The 6,000-nt window shown below is 23.8% G+C and overlaps 1 non-coding gene across 1 annotated transcript; it reads right to left on the bottom strand.

Moving 5' to 3' along the window:
- Positions 1-1,203: 1,203 nt before the first annotated feature.
- LOC123303500 lies at positions 1,204-1,322 on the bottom strand. The gene has a single exon (XR_006535617.1). It is a non-coding gene; the product is annotated as a 5S ribosomal RNA (ribosomal RNA).
- Positions 1,323-6,000: the final 4,678 nt, after the last annotated feature.

The raw sequence follows: 6,000 nt of genomic DNA, 5'->3' as shown, positions 1-6,000 counted from the left end.
CCTTTCCACCTTTTCCTCTGCCAGTCATTTTAATAAAAAATTATTTACAATATTTTAACGAACGGATAACACGTGTGTTAACCTCACAAGTATTGTAATGTATGTGAGCGCCGGTACAATTGTGCCTTTTTATATAAAGCATTAAAGATTTTTTAAGCCACGCCTATACAATTTGATTAGTCCATACTCTGATAGCTATCCAATAGGATATGACAACAAAAATTTTGAAATTTCATATAAATATAAATACAACACATTTATTTCGCATTTAAACATTTGACTTTGTAGTATCAAATTGTCGAATATAATTTTTAAAATTGTGTGTTTTTTTGTAAAAACATTATTATTTGAAAATGGCTAGAACCAAGCAAACTGCACGTAAATCAACTGGTGGTAAAGCACCAAGAAAACAATTAGCAACGAAAGCTGCACGTAAAAGTGCACCAGCAACTGGTGGAGTAAAAAAACCACACAGATATCGTCCTGGTACAGTAGCTTTACGAGAAATTCGTCGTTATCAAAAAAGTACTGAATTGTTAATTCGTAAATTACCATTCCAACGTTTAGTACGTGAAATTGCACAAGATTTTAAAACCGATTTACGTTTCCAAAGTTCAGCTGTTATGGCATTACAAGAAGCTAGTGAAGCCTATTTAGTAGGTTTATTTGAAGATACCAATTTATGCGCAATTCATGCAAAGCGTGTTACAATTATGCCTAAGGATATACAATTGGCAAGACGTATTCGTGGAGAACGTGCATAAGCGTTTTAAATGACAATTTAAAAAAAAAAAAACAAATAAGAAATATTTTCGGTCCTATATATAGGACCAACATATATTATTAAATAAGAGTATATTATTTTTATTAAAAAATATATATATATATATATATATATAAATTATTGAAATAAAATTAAACATTATTAAAATTTTGTTATAATTATAAGCGATTGCTATTTCTAAAAATAAATAAATTTCATAAAATTTATATTATTTTATATTCATTTGAAATATTAAAAAAACTTCTCGCTTTAAAGTAACCATGATATGAGTTATAAATGCAATAAAATTTTATACAAAAAATAATATTTATTTGTTGACGAATAATATAAAAGGTTTACATTTCTAAATAACATATATTTATATATGGTGTGTAAAAAAAAAGAAAAGAAGAAAAATAATTTATATTTTTAATATAAAAAGGCAACCGCACACAGTGTTCCCAAGCGGTCACCCATCCAAGTACTGACTGTGCCCAATGTTGCTTAACTTCGGTGATCGGACGAGAACCGGTGTTTTCAACGTGGTATGGCTGTTGCCAGTAATAAATGAAAATTTTTACAAATATATATTTTTCATAAATATCATTAATATTAAAGTATATTATTAAAATTTTCAATGAAGTAATCAATTTAAATATATACTTATTTATTATACCATATATTTTAAATAAAAATGCAACCGCACACAGTATTCTCAAGTGGCCACCCATCCGTGGTACTGACTGTGGCAAATGTTTCTAAACTATTATTTTATAAAATATTTATACAAAAAATAATTTACTCTTATCAAATATTAATTTGTGGCCTGTATTAAGGCCTATGTTATTTTCATTTTTTAGCAAAAATAATGAAATATTTCAATATATTATTAAAGTAACAGATCATTTCTTTTTTGGTGCTGCTTTTTTAATTTTTGTAGGAGATGATTTGGCAACAGAAGCTTTCTTAGCTTTTGGTGCTTTCGGTTTACGAGCAGGGCTACTTTTGGCAGCGGATTTTGTACTTTTTGCTGGTTTTGCTTTAACTGGTGCTTTTTTTGATGCCGCTGATGATTTTGCAGTAACTTTTTTAGCAGCAGTTGATGATGATGGAGTCGCTTTTTTTGCTTTAGGCTTTTTGGCTGCCAATGATGTAGTTGTGGCTTTCTTTTCTTTTGGTGCCCGTTTACTTTTAGCACTCTTTGCTGAACCTTTTGCTCCACTTTCTTTTTTGGATACTTTTGATTTAGCTGAAGAATTAGATGAAGCGGAAGCAGCCAATTTGAATGAACCAGATGCACCTTTACCTTTAGTTTGTACCAAGGCTCCCTCAGTTACAGCAGCTTTTAAATATTTTTTAATAAATGGTGAAATTTTATCAGAATCCACTTTATAATTTGCAGCTAAATATTTTTTAATTGCTTGTAATGATGAACCACCACGTTCTTTTAAATTTTTAATTGCGTTAACAACCATTTCTGATGTACGTGGATGTGTTGGTTTTGAATGTTGTTTTGTACGTTTAGCACCAGAAGCTGTTGCTTTTTTTGTTGGTGTTGTAGAAGCAGCAGTAACCGCAGTTGCTGCAACAGCTGTAGAATTTTCTTCGGCCATATTTTTTTACTTTATAAAAATAATGTATTTATTATAAATATTTAAATGATAAAATATAATAATTCTATCAAATAAAAAATAAAGGTTTTCAATTATATCATTATTCACAATAATATAAGTCCCTATGTAAGTCAAAGTACCATGTAGAAAACACATAAAAATTAAATAGTATTTCTAATTTACTGTCGTAGTAAACATGATTTATTTTTTCAATTTCTATAATATATAAAATAATAAATTATAAATTTAATAATAATATTTATTTTATAAATTAAAATATATTTAATTTTTTTTATTAACAATTATTAATAAACATAGTTTAATATTAATTATTTCAATCATACAAAACAATAATATTTTTAAGGTAAACTTAAAAAGTATATATTTTTATTTTTTATTTAATATCGATTTATTATAAATTATTAGTATATAAATAATTAAAAAATTTAATATATAAATATATATATTATAGTATAAGATTTCATTTTTAGAAAAACTTTTTTTGTCAATAATGAAAACGTATTATTATGAAATGTGTTAATCGAACATTGACAAAATATATTTCATTAGAAAATACTTTTATTTATGCATTAATATCAATAATTAACTATTAAATTAATTTTTTCATAATTATATAAAGAAATTTTATACTGATATAAGTATTTATATATTATAATATTTATTTTAAATATAAAAAAATTTATGACAAAATATATTATTAGAGTATTTGTTGAGATTAATATAAGATTATTTTAAATAAGAATTAATTTATATAATTATTAAAATATTATTAATTTTATGTTATGTAATTTTAATAAAAATAAATAATAATAATAATAAATATACAAATTTTTTAACAATTTAAATTTTTATATGATCTAAATAATTTTGTTAAGTACGATATGAGAAATCATTGTAAGCTTCGTTAAGAAACTTTGTAATATAAAATAATAATAATAATATTAAATATATAAATAAATAAAATAAATTTGATATATATTTTTAGTTCATTCTGTGTATAAATCAAAGGATACCGAATAATTGGTAACGGATGCGATATATTATAGTATCGAGTATTAAAACATAATATATAAATTTATCTTGTTATTCAAATTTTTTGTTACTTAACTTATGTATTTAGAAAATTTATAATATTATTTATATAATTGACATAAAATCTTATAAATTGAAATTTTATTAATATGTATCAAAAGAAGAGAGTAACGTATTGATATAATATCAAAGGATACTGATTATTTAAATAACGAATACGTCATATATTGTTTGTGTAACGAAGTTCACTTGGCCATCTAGTTTAAAATAACATTTTCAATAGAAAGTTTATATGCTTTTTTTTTTTTTTTTTCTTTAATTATTAAAAAAATAAATTGAAATTTAATTCAATCAAATTTTATAATAATTTTAAAAAAATTTTTCCTTTTAAAAAATATTTTGTGATGTTGTGATAATATGTATTAATACAAGTGCATCCTGATACTTTTATCTCTAGTAAAGGTATGAGTATCATGAACAGTTTTTGTTATCTAATGATATTATTTTGATAATATTTTGTGTATATTCTTATAATATTTTGTCTAAATATCATCATAATACAATATTATTTTGATAATATTTTATGAATATTCTTATAAATATGTTACCTAAATGTCATCATAATATGATGAATTATTTCCATAATAACATATAAAAAAAGAAAAAAAAAAAAGAATCATTAATTTATAATTATTTAAAATTGATTCTTTAAAAAAATATTATAATATATTATTTATAAAAATAATTTTTACTCTTATTTTAAATAAATTTGTGGCCTTTTATTAAAAAGGCCTATGATCGATGTATTATTATTATAAAAATTAATGCAATGTTTTTTAATTTATGCTTTCTTTTCAGTTTTCTTTGGTAATAACACTGCTTGAATGTTTGGTAATACACCACCTTGAGCAATTGTTACACCAGATAATAATTTATTTAATTCTTCATCATTACGAATTGCCAATTGTAAATGACGTGGAATGATACGTGTTTTTTTTGTTATCACGGGCAGCATTACCAGCTAACTCGAGAACTTCTGCAGCCAAATATTCCATAACAGCAGCCAAATATACTGGGGCACCAGCACCTACTCGTTCAGCATAATTTCCTTTTCGTAATAATCTGTGAATTCTTCCAACAGGAAATTGTAATCCTGCTCGGCTTGATCTTGACTTTGCCTTTCCCTTTACTTTACCACCTTTACCTCGTCCAGACATAGCGAATAAATTTATTTAATTAATACTTTTTTTTTGTAAATATAATCACACAGATGTGTACGTTACGGGGATTGTAACATAAATGTTTTAAAATGTTATTTGGGTATTTTAATTTATAATATTTATAAAATATAAAACTTTAAAAATAAACCAATCACCTTATAGTATTATTTTCAGCCAATCAGAGAGTAGTATTCATTTTTATTGTTATATCCATCTTCGCGTATATAATACGCTAGTTGTATACACGACACGCTCATACTTATACTGCCTAGCGTCCTGTAAGTTCCAGTGTATATCAATTGTTTGTAACAATGCCACCAAAAACAAGTGGAAAAGCAGCAAAAAAAGCTGGCAAAGCTCAAAAAAATATATCAAAGAGTGATAAGAAAAAGAAGAGGAAGCGCAAGGAATCATATGCAATTTACATTTACAAAGTATTAAAACAAGTGCATCCTGATACTGGTATCTCTAGTAAAGCTATGAGTATCATGAACAGTTTTGTTAATGATATTTTTGAACGTATTGCTGCTGAAGCATCACGTTTAGCACATTATAATAAACGTTCAACAATCACAAGTCGGGAAATTCAAACCGCAGTTCGATTATTATTACCTGGTGAATTGGCAAAGCACGCTGTTAGTGAAGGTACTAAAGCTGTTACAAAATATACAAGTTCAAAATAAATAAATCGAAAATATTATTTAATTGATAACATAAAAATACATCAACATATAAAAACGGCTCTCTTTTTAAGAGAGCCATCAAATTTTTTAAATAAGAGTAAATTATTTTTATATATACAAAAAAATAAAATAAACAATTATTAATATCATATTTAATATAAAATTTTATATATTAATAGCTTGAATATATCTATTATTAGTATATCAATATTATTAATTTTAAATATAATAAAGGATATCGCGGAATATATATCGTAAATCAGTGTAATGCAAATGCATTACATTACCTTTATTATTTTCATTTTACATTTACTACTTGTTTATGTACGCTTATAATTATTAGAAAAATATTTTTAATAATTTTAAAAAATAAATGAAATAATAAAAATTTAATAATAAATTATTTATTGAAAGTATAAAAAATGGTATAGCAAAATCTTTATTTTCTTTGATTAAGGCGAAATGTTTTATTAGTTATAAATTCGATAATCTCCTATCGATACTTGTTACTCTTAACTTGTATATATAAAAAATATAATAGTATATTAATTTATAATAAAATTTTTTCAAAAATTCAATAAGTTATTGTAAAATAAAATAGATAATATACAAATTATAAGTTATTATTGCAGATATATTACAATAAAAAAAAAAAATAAATAAAAATA

The sequence above is a fragment of the Chrysoperla carnea genome (assembly GCF_905475395.1).
Source record: "Chrysoperla carnea chromosome X unlocalized genomic scaffold, inChrCarn1.1 SUPER_X_unloc_1, whole genome shotgun sequence".
NCBI classification, from domain to species: Eukaryota; Metazoa; Arthropoda; class Insecta; order Neuroptera; family Chrysopidae; genus Chrysoperla; species Chrysoperla carnea.
This window is presented reverse-complemented; position numbering and strand designations above follow the sequence as displayed.